At 35.6% G+C, this 16,978-nt stretch overlaps 1 protein-coding gene and 1 pseudogene across 1 annotated transcript in view; one reads left to right on the top strand and one right to left on the bottom strand.

Moving 5' to 3' along the window:
* The window catches only part of Poxm (Pox meso), a 193,475-nt gene that overhangs the window by 108,813 nt on the left and 67,684 nt on the right, over positions 1-16,978 (bottom strand). The gene's annotated exons all lie outside the window — the stretch shown is intronic.
* Positions 3,343-12,653, top strand: LOC137252218 (uncharacterized; annotated as a pseudogene).

The raw sequence follows: 16,978 nt of genomic DNA on the forward strand, positions 1-16,978 counted from the left end.
ACTGGGCGTGGCTTCAACCGATTTCGCCCTTTTTCACAGAAATAAGTTATCGTCCCAGAATCTAAGCCCCTATCAAATTTCACAAGGATTGGTAAATTTTTGTTCGACTTATGGCATTAAAAGTATCCTAGACTAATTAAATGAAAAAGGGCGGAGCCACGCCCATTTTGAGATTTTCTTTTATTTTTGCATTTTGTTTCACCATATCATTACTGGAGTTGAAGTTGACATAATTTACATATATACTGTAAAGATATTAAACTTTTTGTTAAAATTTGACTTAAAAAAAAAAATTTTTTTAAAAGTGGGCGTGGTCGTTCTCCGATTTTGCTAAGTTTTATTAAGCATACATATAGTAATAGGAGTAACGCTCCTGCCAAATTTCATCATGATATCTTCAACGACTGCCAAATTACAGCTTGTAAAACTTTTAAATTACCTTCTTTTAAAAGTGGGCGGTGCCACGCCCATTGTCCAAAATTTTACTAATTTTCTATTCTGCGTCATAAGCTCAATTCACCTACCTAGTTTCATCGCTTTATTCGTCTTTGGTAATGAATTATCGCACTTTTTCGGTTTTTCGAAATTTTCGATATCGAAAAAGTGGGCGTGGTTATAGTCCGATATTGTTCATTTTAAATAGCGATCTGAGATGAGTGCTTAGGAACCTACATACCAAATACATATCATGATACCTCAAAACTTAATCAAGTTGTCGTGTTAACGGACGGACGGACGGACGGACATGGCTCAATCAAATTTTTTTCGATCCTGATGATTTTGATATATGGAAGTCTATATCTATCTCGATTCTTTTATACCTGTACAACCAACCGTTATCCAATCAAAGTTAATATACTCTGTGAGCTCTGCTCAACTGAGTATAAAAAAACATAGTTCTAGCGAATAGATTTCTTCGGCGTCAACATCTTTGTCTGTCAACAGAAATTAATGGCTTCATAAATCACGCCAACCACTAGCCAACATCGCCGCTACAACAACAATGTTAATATAACCACTTCAAATACGCACAATGCGTTACAACAAACCGCAAAATGTGTATATATGGATGTATGCGTGTATGTGTTTGCATTGTCGGCTCAGAAAAAGGGGGGAACGTAGGGGGTTTTGCGGTAACATCAATTAAACGTACTAAGAATTTGAGGCACTCACTTGGGGCCACCACTCAGTCCGCGTGGTGTGTTGGATATCAAACGAATGGGCATACAAACAAAAAATCGCCGACCACACCAATGTGACAATAGAATTTTCGAAGATATTCGACCAATCACATTCAATGCAGCGTAAAGCTAAAATGAACAACCAAAGGAGGAGCACCAGTGTAGCGTGCAAAACAACAACAACAATAGCAATTAAACAAAAAAATCGTTACCGTACATTGTAATAGAAGATTTAGCATATAGTTGAACAATAATGTTGACAGCTAAGCATAAATTGTTGACATGCTTGTATGAATTTTACATACACACAGGGACGGATTAACAGTACCTAAGTGTTAGAGGGGCGCGCACGGAATAGGAGCCTCACGAAGAAAGAAGTTCGATTCCGCAGTCCTTAGATCAGGTTGTGCCTGAACTCATTTCAAATGGAAGTTCCTTTCATTGCAACCGAGTTCAGGCGCACCGTGACATACAATTATAGATATCACATGATGAAAAATGCTCTCTATAACCGCTGGAAAAAAACAAAAAAAAGTTCAAATGGCGGAATCAAAAAAAAAATTGTTTAGATATAAATTTGTTATCGAAAAAAATTATTGATTTGTTATTGAAGTTATTGATTTGCTATATTTCCGGTAACAAATCGATATCTTTTCTATAACAACTCGATATATTTTCAACAAGAAATCAATCATTTTGTTGATAACAAATCGAAAACTTCTCGATAACAAATCGATATTTTGCCTAAAACACATCGATAACTTTTCAACAAAAATCGATATTTCATCGATAACATTTTTATAACACATCGACATTTTTTTTGAAAATAAATCGATAATTTCTCAATAATAAACCGATAGCACGTTGATAATTCACCGCTAATAATATACCGACATATCTTCAAGAACAATTGTTGTCGAGAAAAACCCTATAACTCATCGATAACAAACCAATAATATGCCGATAACAATCAAATAATAAAAACAACGCGATAGTTTTTGCTATTGTTTAAATGAAATTTTCTTAGCCCTGCTAATGATTCCAAAATAGTCCCAAAATGTCCCGAAACAATCGCTAATAGAATCCCGTAATTATCTCGCAATGGCTCCGAAATGATCCCAAGATGAATCTACAACGATCTCAAAGCAGTATCGACATATTCCCGAAAAGATCCCAAAATAAACGTGATAATAGTCCCGAAATGTTCCTCATCATATTCCCACATTGATCTCGAGTTAGTTAGGAATTATTCCAACATTACTATAAAAAAGTCTCGAAATGTTCTTAAAATATAAAACGGGTTGTGCTGAAAAGCGGAGACACGCACCTCTGTTGAGTGTAGAACCTATGGCTGAATCGGTTGCGATAAATAGTGAAGGAACACCTTTTTGGTCATAGAAATGGAAAATAGTGTAGATATAAAATGGAGGGCACACTTTCGCAACTAAGTATAATGCATGCTGAAATTTAGCAGTACTCATTTTCTGTTCAACAATTTCATAAGTTTAGATAAATTTACACACTTAGCAGTCCCCATAAAGTTTAAGTGCATATGTATGTATATACATGTAAAAAAAAACACAGCTAATAATGTTACCGGCTAAGTGTGGGCCACAAAAAAATACATCACCCTATAGTCCAAACATGACCAATCCTACCCTGAATATATTCATACACACAAGCAAGAAAAATACTTACTCTACTATATCGAAACGATTAGACGCTTCAATATTCATTGCCCAAGACATGTGTGGAACAGATGATCGCCAATTGTCCCCACAGCTTATCTACTCCTTTTTCCACATACTTAGTTCCGGTCTCTCATTCCCCAAGCAACAATTGAACTCCACCCCATTTCGATCTGGTAGTCAAAGTTCAAATATTGATTACTAACCCTAAATCACAGATACGTACGACCCCTTGCAGATGTTTTTGAAACTAAAATTACTAGTTGACGTATGCCTCCTCATAAATTACTTTCACTACTCAATACGCTAAGTACATATTAGCCGATCATGCTTATGTTATTTGAATCGCGTGCCATTTGAAAATTCGAACTATATACTTGTACCAGACATACTCGAATTATATATTTTGCCTATTAGAATCTCGTTAAATTTATGTTAATGAGCATGTTGCAACAAACTTGAGAACATTAAGTATGTATTATGCAGTAAAGAGTCGAGTATCAGTGAGTGTGATTGACGATCCCACAAGTCAAGTAATTTGCCTTGCACTTGTCATAGTCAATGTCTGTGCGGCATATCCCAACGGGAATACCGTTGCTTGGATTGTCTGTCGCATGATATGTTGGTCTCTTACACACAAACAGACGAGTTTGTGTCTCCATGGTGGTGCATGAAGATTGATGCGGATGTTGCTGTTGGTAGTGATTACAATGCTTTAGACTTGAGCGTCGTTGAGTGAAATAAGCGCTTGCATAGATATATGAGTTTTGGACTATAGCTGTGATTTTTTCTGTGCAGTTTTTGTGTGGTAGCAAATTTCAGTTTCAAAAATCAATTATAATTGCATTAGACTTAAATGTGCAGTTATTGCTTTTTAAGCAAATTTCCACATACAAAAATTTAACACAAGTTCATATAAATAACACTATACTGCAAAATAACTTATTTTTGGGTGTTGGAGTAAAACAATTTAAAACAATTGGACCGTGTCAGGGTTATGTGTTTCGGCATTTTGTATTTGTGCTATACACCCATATGTAAGCATCTAAAAAATTACAACAAACCTCTTATCTGAACAATCGGTTTTATGGGATATATATTATATATATGACCGATCCTGATGATTTTTCAGACAATAATGCATGCTATATACGTGCGCATTCTGTGAAATTTTCAGCATCTATCTGTTGAAATGAGGAGGAAATTACGAAACTCTCTTATCCTAAAAATCGGTTGTATGTAAGAAATATGCTATATTGGTCGGATATGGTCGGAACTAATCAATGATGAATCGGACACCCATATATCCGCTCACCAAATATCATAGCAACTGCCCACTTTTATATAAAAGATTTTTAAAAGGGTCGTAGACGAAAATAATAAGTATTTCCTAGCGAAAAAGAGCTTTGTGTCAATAGAATTTTACTTTTTAAATTGAATTATAACACTAAATTGGAAAACACTAAAATTTTTGAAAATGGGTATGGCACCGCCCCTAGCAATTTTTTATGTTTCGGGAGCCACAACTCGAAGACAAATTAACATATCGTAATAAAATTGGTTACACATATTTTCCTTATAGCAGAATATTGTAATTTCTAGTATAAATGGACGGGATCGGTTAAAGCCCACGGCAACTTAGATATAAAACAAATTTAAAAGGGTCGTAAACTAGAATAATAAGCTATAACTTAGCAAAAAAAAAGTTTTTAATCAATGATATTTCACTTATCAAGTTGTATTGTAAGAGGAAATCTGAGAGACATATTTTTTAACGGGCGGTGCCACGTGTTATGTAGAAAAGTAATTTATCTGAAATCAAATGTATAATTAAAGCTCACGCTGAGTATATAATGTTCGGTTACACCCGAACTTAGACACCTTTACTTGTTTTTTAACCATATTTATTTATTTGTAGGGATGAAAACTCAATTTTTATTTTCCTATCGATGCCGTCTTAAGCTCATTAAGTTTAAAGAATATGTTAAAGATAAGACGTTTAAATCGGTAGCAAATTAACGCCCCATTAACACTTAATGCAAGATTTTAATTATGTCAATCCACTTAGTTTCGAGCAGTGTTGTTGCTCAAAATTTAGTGCATTGCCCCCAACTATGGTTTTGTGACAGTAGAATACGATAGAACTAATTAGCAGTTTGAAAACAGATAGAACTAATTAAGTATAGCCTTTGTAGTTTTCTCTATTTTTTCCTTGATTTTAAATAAATAAATAAATACAGTTATTGTACACATATCACATGATCGTTCTCAAATTAAGATACCAACTCTGTTGTGCAAATACTTACAGTGATGGAAGAAAAATAGGGATATATTTTAATGCAAAATCAATTATATCAGCAGAACTAATAATTAATAATCACTAATATTATACTTCACCGTAGTGTGATGGTACCTTGCTCCGCCTACCACACCGAATGCCCTGGGTTCACACCCCGGGCAAAGCAACATCAACATTTTAGAAATAAGGTTTTTCAATTAGAAGAAAACTTTTCTAAGAGGGGTCTCCCCCCGGCAGTGTTTGGCAAGCACTTTGAGTGTATTTCTGCCATGAAAAACTCTCGGTGAAAACTCATCTACCTCGCAGATGCCTTTCGGAGTCGCCATAAAACAAGTAGGTCCCGTCCCGCTAATTTGTAGGAAAAATTAAAAAGGAGCACGACGCATATTGGAAGAGAAGCTCGGTCTAACATCTCTTCGGATTAATCGCGCCTTACATTTACTTAATTTTTTTTTTTATATTATACCCCCTTACGCCTCACACATAGGCGGCCTATAGGAAGCCGCGGTAAAAATCTTCAAGACGCATTGTACCAAAGTAGTAGGAAGTCAAAGGTTTACGTTCGTAGAATTCACAACACTCCTCGCGGTGCTTAATTCTCGCCCTCTCTCTCCTACGTCACAGAACCCAAGTGATTTATTAGCCCTCAATCTAATGCATTTCCTTCCAGGAGCCCCCCTTAGCATCCTTGCCGGAACCGAATGCCGAAAATTTATCTCCGACCTCAAAATGGCAAAGGTTGAAGGTTCTGTATCACCAATCTAGCTCACGATGAAAGAATTACGCAAGATATGTATATAAATGGAAACATTCCCAACAGAACGTTCGCACAGGAGATATGTTTAAATACGACCTACACCACCCAAATGACTGGCGGTTATTTATTTGCATTGTATAAAGATTCTTACATGTACCCTGTACCCTGTAACTTATCGTTTCCCTAACTTTGCATATTCAAGAAAATACAACAAAACATATCCTTTTTTAAACGGTTTTATTTAGATTCACTTGACAGGCTGGCTGGTTGGATGGCTGGCACGAATTTTGTAATTGAAATTTAAATAACTTCCCGATAAGCTACAATCTTGAAACTTGGAATATGGTTCAGAACCCGAAGACAATGCAATAATAAGAAAAAAAATTGCCGCTAGGTGGTGAAAGGATCGAGATATTCACAAAAATCGTATTTGTGGCCCCATTTGGCTCATATTTGGAACACATAATACATACAAGAATAGAAAGCGACCTATGAAAAAAATCGCCGTTAGGTGGCGCAAGGATTGAGATATTCACAAAAATCGTATTTGTGGTCCGATTTGGTTCATATTTGGAACACATAATACATACATGAATAGAAAGCGACCTATGAAAAAATCGCCGCTAGGTGGCGCAAGGATCGAAATATTCAAAAAAATCGTATTTGTGGTCCGATTTGGTCCATATTTGGAACACATAATACACACATGAATAGAAAGCGACCTATGATGTCCGATTTGGCTCATATTTGGAACAAATATTACATACAGTCCGTTAGAAGTGAAATCAAAATATTTTGGAGTTCGAGGAGGGACAGTCATACGTGGCGCCGAGTCGAATAAAGTCTTTGGAAGGATTATGTATTGAGAACTTAGATTGTAACATATTTGGAGGCATTATTTCAAGACCTCACAAACTATTGGATAAGGCTGGTATTGTCGCAATTTTTCGGCGCTGCTCAGTCGTTTTCAAGTTATACTTCTTTAGGCGCGTTATGAAAAATTTATTAGAGTGAAATTTTAAAAAATGTGACACAAAAATCACATGTTTGAAAATGCTGTTCGTGTGTATGTTCGCTGTGAATTGAACGCTTGCTTTGAGTGGAATGAACATACGTATACGGATGTACATATGTATGTACCAATAAAATAGAAATAGCGCCTCTGTTTTTGGTATGTTTGTATGTACATATGTATATACTAATTTTCTTATATATATATATATTGCTTCTGTATGTGTGGTTTATTTAAAAATAATAACATTCGATTAATTCGCGAATTTTAGCTACACTTAATGTGAGGAAACAAATTTTTATTTATTTTTTTTTTTTTTCAAATTTAAACTCAACTTTATTGTAAATGTCTTTCCAGTGCCCTTATTGTTTTATTGAAATTAATTATTAGCGTGCAATTAAAAACTATATTTGTATGATGACAAAGAAGTATAACTTCTCATGCGCGAACATGCACCCTTTTTTTTTTGTAGCGATGTAAACTCGATTTCTATATTCCTATAGATGTCGTCATAAGCTCATTAAATTTTACGAAAGTGTTAAAGATGAAGAGATGTTTAAACTTAAGATGGTACAAGATGCTAACACTTAATACAATTTACTATTTAGTATCGAGAAGTGTTGTTGCTCAAAATTTAGTGCATTGCCCCCAACTATGGTGTTCTGTCAGAAGAATACAATAGAACTAATTAGCAGTTTGAAAACAGATAGGACTAATTAAGTATAGCCTTTGTAGTTTTCTCTTTTTTTCCTTGAAAATACAGTTATTGTACACATATCACATGATCGTTCTCAAATAAATAAATCTGTTTGTTCAATTTTTATTATACCTACAATTTTATGAGGTAATTTGCCCTGAAGCTATAATGGGCGGAGTGAAGAAATTAATTAGCATTTACTTCAATTCATTTAACCTTGATGAAAAAGTTGTTCCTCAGATCTAGAGGTAAATTCTTTTATTTGTTTTTTATTCACAAAAACAAAAAAAATTATAAATAGAACAAATTCGCAATTCGCTGCTTTTATTTTATCCACGTGGTTTTAATTTGGAAACACTAGATATGGATATATGTAGCTGTGATTAAAGTGAGTGAACCCTTCTCCGAGAGTCATAAATAAAAAAATATATTTCTTATTTGGAGCTTAGTGCCATATTTTTCGTAAATCGAGCGCCTGACGCTTTTTCACAATAATACTCGTATTTTTCGTTCATTATTGTTTTAAACTTAATCTTAAAATTATTTTTAACTTTTTAGTTTGATATTATTTAAAAGCGTGTTTTTTAATTTTTTATACTTAGTGTGCTTTGCACACAGAGTATATTAACTTTGATGGGATAACGGTTGTACAGGTATAAAGGAATCGAGATAGATATAGACTTCCATATATCAAAATCATCAGTATCGAAAAAAAATTTGATTGAGCCATGTCCGTCCGTCCGTCAGTCTGTCCGTTAACACGACACCTTGAGTAAATATTGAGATATCTTCAGCAAATTGGGTACATGAGCTTACCTGGATCCAGAATAGATTGTTTTTGAAAATTAGCGAAATCGGATGATAACCACGCCCACTTTTCATATATATAACATTTTGGAAAACATTAAAGATTTGATTATTTAGTAAATAACACACCTAGAATGTTGAAATTTTACGTGTGGACTGATATTGATAAGATCAATTTTACAAATATTATTATTCATAAATCAAAAATCGTTAAACCTATCGTAAAAAAATTCGGCAGAGAGGTTGCTTTTACTTTTTACGAAATCGGTTAAGGACCACGCCCACTTTTATATAAAAGAATTTTAAAAGCGTCGTGGAAGAATAAAATAAGCTATATCTTTGCAAAAAAGAGCTTTATATCATTGCTATTTCATTTCCCAAGTGGATTTAGGAAAAACTCCAAATTTAAAAAAATGGGCGTGGCACCGCCCCTTTTATGACTAAGCAATTTTCTATGTTTCGGGAGTCATAACTCGAAGAAAAATTAACATATCGTAATAAAATTGGGTACACATATTTTCCTTAAAGCAGAATATATTTCTAGTAAAAATGGACTGGATCGGTTAAAGACCACGGCAATTGAGATATAAAACAAATTTAAAAGGGTCGTAGACTAGAATAATAAGCTATAAATTAGCAAAAAAAAATTTTGAATCAATTATATTTCACTTATCAAGTTTTATTGTAAGAGGAAATGGGGAGAAATTTTTTTTTAAACGGGCGGTGCCACGTGTTATGTAGAAAAGTAATTTATCTGAAATGAAATGTACAATTAAAGCTCACGCTGAGTATATAATGTTCAGTTACACCCGAACTTAGACACCTTTACTTGGTTTTTAACTATATTTATTTATTTGCAGGGATGCAAACTCAATTTCTATTTTCCTATCGATACCGTCTTAAGCTCATTAACTTTAACGAATATGTTAAAGATGATAAGACGTTTAAATCGGTAGCAAATTAATGCCCCATTAACACAATGCAAGATCTTGATTATGTCAACCCACTTAGTTTCGAGCAGTGTTGTTGCTCAAAATGTATTGCACCGCCCCCAACTATGGTTTTGTGACAGGAGAATACAATAGAACTAATTAGCAGTTGAAAACAGATAGAACTAATTAAGTATAGCCTTTGCAGTTTTCTCTATTTGTTCCTTGAAAATACAGTTATTGTACACATATCACATGATCGTTCTCAAATTAAGATACCAACTCAGTTGTGCAAATGCTTACAGTGATGGAAGAAATAATAGGGTCATTTTACTGCAAAATCAATTATATCAGCAGAACTAATAATTAATAATAACTAATATTATACCCCACCGTGCTCCGTCATCCACACCGAAGATCCTGGGTTCACGCCCCGGGAAAACAACATCAAAATTTTAGAAATAAAGTTTTTCAATTAGAAGAAAATTTTTCTAAGCGGGGTCGCCCCTCGGCAGTGTTTGGCAAGCACACCGAGTGTATTTCTGCCATGAAAAGCTCTCAGTGAAAACTCATCTGGCTTGCAGATGCCGTTCGAAGTCGCATAAAACAAGTAGGTCCTGTCACGCCAATTGTAGGAAAAATTAAAAGGAGCCACGACGCAAATTGGAAGAGAAGCTCGGCCTAAAATCTCTTCGGAGGTTATCGCGCCTTACATTTATTTTAAATATCATCAAGATTTTCAAAAATTGGTGGGCTAGTTTGCGTTCAAACAGACAGACGGACGGGCATGGCTAATTTATATCAACTTGTCATCCTGATCACTTCGGTATACATATTGGCGGGTCTACCTCTTCTTCTTTAATGACTCACAATTTCGAGATTCGGGCCAAACTTAATATACAATTTCATTGTCATGAAAGATCGAACCGGGGGCAAAAAAGTTATTTCTATGTTTTTCGACGTTAGCCTGCAATACATAGTTATGGGCTTTCGAAGGGATTCAAGGGGTTGTGTAGCGCAATATATAGCTTCTACAACCGAATTGTCAACCTCACCTTCGAGCGGCGAATCCCGTTTCACTAACAGACGAGGCTCTGGCGACCCCAAGCTCCTCATGGAACTTGGGGGTGGGGAGGGAGGGATGGCCTGAAGGTTTAATGTGGCCATATAAATCGTTCCCGAGATGGTCGGGCCAGCACCTTAATGGTGCTGTGTTACCGGAGCGTATCGGATCTGTATCCGACAAAGGACCATCACATCGATAACACTTCCCAAAGCCTTCGGAGAGTAACCTAATCGCTACAACAACAACAACATGGGCTTTCGAAACTCGAAATTTAAACTTTGCTTTAATCCAAAAGGCAGGGAAAAGCTCTCTCAAAGTCTGGAGACAGATCAGGCTATCCTTATAACCTATTAAAAAGATTGAGGTCCTGCTTTATTTCATGTAGAAGACAGGATTCCTGATATTCAGCACCTCAATACGCCTGTACTACGGGCAGATATGCAGAAACGAGTCTTTATTCGGTTGTCAAACTGATAGAGGGGTCAATCGAGAACAGAATTTTGTGCTGTGCGTATTTCTTAATAACGAAGAGGTCTTCAAAATTGTCTTAATAATGGCCATTGAAGGGCTCTTCGAGCACTTTGAGTGGCATAGATTTTGATAGAATACGTTAGCAGGCTGCTGAGTGCCAAAACAGTGACAGGGGAGTGGAGTGAGCGATGGATCAGATAGAAGTGAGAAAGAATACACACATAGGGATTTTTTTCTCGACTTGAGTCGTGGTTGTGAACGATCTCCTGAAGGACCACGTCGGTCTACGCTGAGTACCGAACAATCCTTGTCATGGGAAAATTTTTGAGGAGCGTTCTGTTTACGAAAAGGAACAGATTCCTTAATTTGGACTATCCTCATTTAAGAGAGCACCGCTGATGCTGTCTGACAGCGTTAGGCATCTTGGAATAACTCTCGACAGCAACCTGCCGTGGAAGCTTAATATAGAGGGGCAGGGCTTCAGTTGCCTTGATCTGCTTTCGAGAGGCAATTGGCAAACATTGGGACTGCATGATATAGAGTTCTGCTTTGGTACTAAAGTACCAAACATTTGCTCCGCCTTGAAGAGGGCGGAAGCGATGCTGCAGTTATCGCTGGTCCGTTTGAGCACTAAAGGCAATGTTGAATCTGTAACCGGCTGACATCGTGGGCAACATGGCCGCAGCCCAGACGACAATAAGGCTTCGAGGCTGCAAAATAGCGCAAGCATGTACAACTTTTTCCAGAAGTCAAAAATTTTAAAATCAAGAAAAAACTGTTGGGAGCATGATGTAATTACAAGGTGACTAACGTTGGCAGCTTCTCTTTCTAATCCGCCATCTTGAACTCTAACTCTCAAACTCAGTTTGTCTCATTGCGAAACTGCTTTTTCATTCAGAAGAAAAAATTGTAGTTAAACCCATACAAATCAATTTTCCTGGATAAGTATGCAACAGCATCACTTTTTTGTCTCCAATTCTATTTTGTGTTGACTTTTCCATACCTCAAACTAGTGACAATTCTCAAAAAAATTATTATTTTTTCAACAAAAACATTTAAGTTTGCCATTTTTTAGTTCTATGAGAAAACCGATCGAATATATTCAATAACCCGTGGTCATTTATTTCTCAATCGTTGCTTGTTCGCGGCATTAAATCATCGAAAATATTGACAAGATTGTAGATGACCATGCACACGCAACCGAGTGCACCCTACGGAGAACGGTCAGAGTTGGATAAGAAATTATATGATTCCGATGCGGCTGATATGTATACCAATATGCCGATGTGGACACCACTTTTCGAGTTAGAATTAAATGGATCTAGAAATGTACCAATGGCCCCACCTGAACCATCTGACGATATACAAACTGGTAGAGATTCAGATGGTAATCCAACATATGTATGTAGCACGTGTCTATTTTCAAGATCTATTGCCTGCCGCCTGTGCACCGGCAAAAAGTGTCGCACACGCTTCACATAGCAGTAATGTTTTAGTCAAAACGTCGAGTTACTAAATAATTTCAAACATAAATGGGTGGCCGATTTAAATGGACATGTACCGGAAGGCGCTGTGGTTGGTGGTTATTCGGAATAAGGTGAAACATACGTTTCACGTGCTACATATAAAGACAAAATTTTTCTAGGCAAAGTGCATTCTTCGCATAGAGTAATGTATATGCCAAACAATGCCACTAAGAAATGCACGGATTTAACAACTTTAATGGTAGATCTACCAACTTTGTAGCCCATTTTCATTTTCTACCACTTCTACCACCAAAGCCCGAAAATCTACCATATTCGCATTGAAACTAAATTCTGCGATCATTAGGTGAACGTATTTAATTGCCGAGCACACCCAATTAACATTAAGAGGTGACACTAGCCAAACTAACCAATTTTGAAAAATTTGTGCACAAATTCAAACAAGAAATAAATTTGTTTATGAAATAAATGTAGTAAATGAGCACGCAAATATTTCGCTGCGCTATTTGCATCAGTTTTTATACTCAGTTGAGCAGAGATCACAGAGTATATTAACTTTGATTGTATAACGGTTGGTTGTACAGGTATAAAGGAATCGAGATAGATATAGGCTTCCATATATCAAAATCATCAGGATCGAAAAAAAATTTGATTGAGCCATGTCCGTCCGCCCGTCCATCCCACCGTCCGTTCGTTAACACGATAACTTGAGTAAATTTTGAGGTATCTTGATGAAATTTGGTATATAGGTTCCTGGGCACTCATCTCAGATCACTGTTTAAAATGAACAATATCGGACCATAACCACGCCCACTTTTTCGATATCGAAAAAGAGAAAAAGTGCGATAATTCATTACCAAAGACGGATAAAGCGCTGAAACTTGGTAGGTGAGTTGAACTCTTGACGCAGAATAGAAAATTAGTAAAATTTTGGACAATGGGCGTGGCACCGCCCACTTTTAAAAGAAGGTAAGTTAAAAGTTTTGCAAGCTGTAATTTGGCAGTCGTTGAAGATATCATGATGAAATTTGGCAGGAACGTTACTCCTATTACTATATGTATGCTTCACGCCCGCTTTAAAAAAAATTTTTTTTTTTTTAAAGTAAAATTTTAACAAAAAATTTAATATCTTTACAGTATATAAGTAAATGATATCAACATTCAACTCCAGTAATGATATGGTGCAACAAAATACAAAAATAAAAGAAAATTTCAAAATGGGCGTGGCTCCGCCCTTTTTCATTTAATTTGTCTAGGATACTTTTAATGTCATAAGTCTAACAAAAATTTACCAAACCTTGTGAAATTTGGTAGGGGCTTAGATTCTAGGACGATAACTTATTTCTGTGAAAAAGGACGAAATCAGTTGAAGCCATGCCCAGTTTTTATACATAGTCGACCGTCTGTCCTTCCGCTCGACCGTTAACACGATAACTTGAGCAAAAATCGATATATCTTTACTAAACTCAGTTCACGAACTTATCCGAACTCGCTTTGAATTGGTATAAAAAATGGCCGAAATCCGACTATGACCACGCCCACTTTTTCGATATCGAAAATTTGGAAAAATGAAAAAAATGCCATAATTCTATACCAGATACGAAAAAAGAGATGAAACGTGGTAATTGGATTGGTTTATTGACGCAAAATTTAACTTTAGAAAAAAACTTTGTAAAATGGGTGTGACACCTACCATATTAAGTAGAAGAAAGTGAAAAACTTCTGCAGGGCGAAATAAAAAACCTTTGAAATCTTCGCAGGAATACTGTTCGTGGTATCACATATATAAATAAATTAGCGGTATCCAACAGATGATGTTCTGGGTCACCCTTGTCCACATTTTGGTCGATATCTGGAAAACGCCTTCACATATACAACTATACCTTTAATTTGATACCCATATCGTACAAACAAAGTCTAGAGTCACTCCTGGTCCACCTTTATGGCGATATCTCGTAAAGGCGTCCACCTATAGAACTAAGGCCCACTCCCTTTTAAAATACTCATTAACACTTTTCGTTTGATACCCATATTGTACAAACGCATTCTAGAGTCACCCCTGGTCCACCTTTATGGCGATATTTCGAAAGGGTGTCCACCTATAGAACTAAGGCCCACTCCCTTTTAAAATACTCATTAACAACTTTCGTTTGATACCCATATTGTACAAACGCATTCTACAGTCACCCCTGCTCCACCTTTATGGTGATATCTCGAAAGGCCGACCACCTATACAACTACCACCACTCCCTTTTAAAACCCTCATTAATACCTTTAATTTGAAACCCATATCGTACAAACACATTCTAGAGTCACCCCTGGTCCACCTTTATGGCGATATCTCGAAAGGGCGACCATCTATACAACTACCACCACTCCCTTTTAAAACCCTCATTAATACCTTTAATTTGATACCCATATCGTACAAACAAAGTCTAGAGTCAACCCTGATCCACCTTTATGGCGATATCCCTAAATGGCGTCCACCTATAGAACTATGGCCCACTCCCTCATAAAATACTCTTTAATACCTTTCATTTGGTACACATGTCATACACATTCCAGGGTTACCCTCGGTTCATTTTCCTACATGGTTATTTTCACTTATGTTGTCACCATAGCTCTCAACTGAGTAAGTAATGTTCGGTTACACCCGAACTTAACCTTCCTTACTTGTTTTGTTTTGTTTACATGTTTTTTTTTTAAGTGTTATTTCCGTGAAATGTGCTAAGCTGGAGACATTGGTGCTTTATCGGTAACCGTATCGGTAACCTTTTAACAGCTGATTCGACCAACCTTATGAGAATCAATGCAATCGATTATTGGTGCCGCTAAGGTCGTAACCGTATCGTAGCCAACCAATTGGGTTTTGGTTTACCGTCGTAACGATAAACAGCTGATTACGTTAGGGATACGGATACAGCGATACGACATACGGCACCAATGACTCCGACTCTAATCGTAGCTATTGTTTTCTTGGAAAAAAATCCACCAACTTCTACCACCATTTTAATTTTTCATCTACCAACATCACTGCACTGAGGTGAACAGATCTGAATATGAAGTACATATTGGTACCAGAAACTATCACAGCAGAAAGTAACGACGAAGCTTAGTCGTACGTAAATTGGGTAATTGTTTACTTTAGGGTACAACTGCTAAAACTCGTCCAAAAATATACTTTCTTATCAAGCCGGACTTTTATTTTGGCCTTAAAAAATAAAAGTCCGGATTTAACTTTTATTTCCGGACTTTTATTTTTAAAAGTCCGAGTTTAACTAGTTCCATCGGACTCAAAAAATAAAAATACAGATTTTACTTTTATATGTGCACTTTTATGGAAAAAGGTCGAAAAATAGAAAGGAATATCGACATGATATTGCTATAGGGATACCTGAGAACCCAAACATTTTCACCTAGGACAATTTTTTGACCCGGACTTTTTCGATTCCGAAAAAAAAAAAAATTATTATTTTCCGTCCCTGCTAATAAAAAGAGATATTTTTCGAATTTTTTTGTAAATCGACGTGGCATACCAAATCCAGCATTTTCCATATTTTTTTTTACAAAGGAGTTCAATGAAAAAAAATTTGAAAGCGCTAGTTATTGTTGTGCAGTGTAAATGAAAGGACTGCTTCACAGTTGAACATAGTCTCAATTTTAAAATTCAAAATTGTCGTGCAAGTTACTTATGTCGATTTTGAAAGTAAATAGGAAGATATGGCATACATGTAAAAAACCGCTCGAACATATCCCATTTTATATTCTAAATCTTGTTACGGATATGAAGCATTTAACTATCAGTCTCCTTCAAACTCATCGTGAGCATATTTTACTAGAAATATATGAGTATTACATATATAAATAGTACACCATCCGTAAACCGAATTTCATCCAAATCGGTTGAAGCGATTCAGAGTAGTACTGAATATATAAATATACAAAAAGAAACAATTTTAAGTTTTAAGATAAATGTAAGATATATTATTATCTAAAAACTAAAAAAAAATCCATTTTCGTTACCTTCAAGGATTTAATGCTTTTATTCAAAAAGTATCAAATTTAATACTATTTTAGAAAACGGCCTCTTCTGTTCTTACCCTTTCTCTCATAATTCGTATTATGTGGAAGTCTTCAGAATGAGCTGTCACTACATAGAACACCTGGCTTTATTACATCATGGTTGGGAGTAGCTTCTAAAAAAATTTTGTAAAATTATGCCAAATATTCACATTTTCCAAAGTCAAAATTTTTGAAAATTAAAAACAAAATTTTTTTAATCTAAGCAGGTTTTTAGGAAAAAAAAATGTTTTGTAAAATTACGGAATATGAATATAGCAGAAATAGCAGAAAAATTAAAAAAAATGTCTTGAGTAGTTTTTCAATAGTTGTAGAGCTCCCAAGACGGGTTTCTGCAAAGTTAAGCCACACAATCCATTTTTATTTTAAATTTTTAAAATTTAAAAAAAACATTTTTATAGCATTCCTAAAAAGGAAAAATTTAGTTCTGCCAAAGCTCTTTTCAGTTAGGCATTTCTCAATATTTAAAAAGAAACTGTTACTAACATACATAAGTGCCGTTGCAGT

Source organism: Eurosta solidaginis, chromosome 1, assembly GCF_040869045.1.
Source record: "Eurosta solidaginis isolate ZX-2024a chromosome 1, ASM4086904v1, whole genome shotgun sequence".
In the NCBI taxonomy this organism is placed as follows: domain Eukaryota; kingdom Metazoa; phylum Arthropoda; class Insecta; order Diptera; family Tephritidae; genus Eurosta; species Eurosta solidaginis.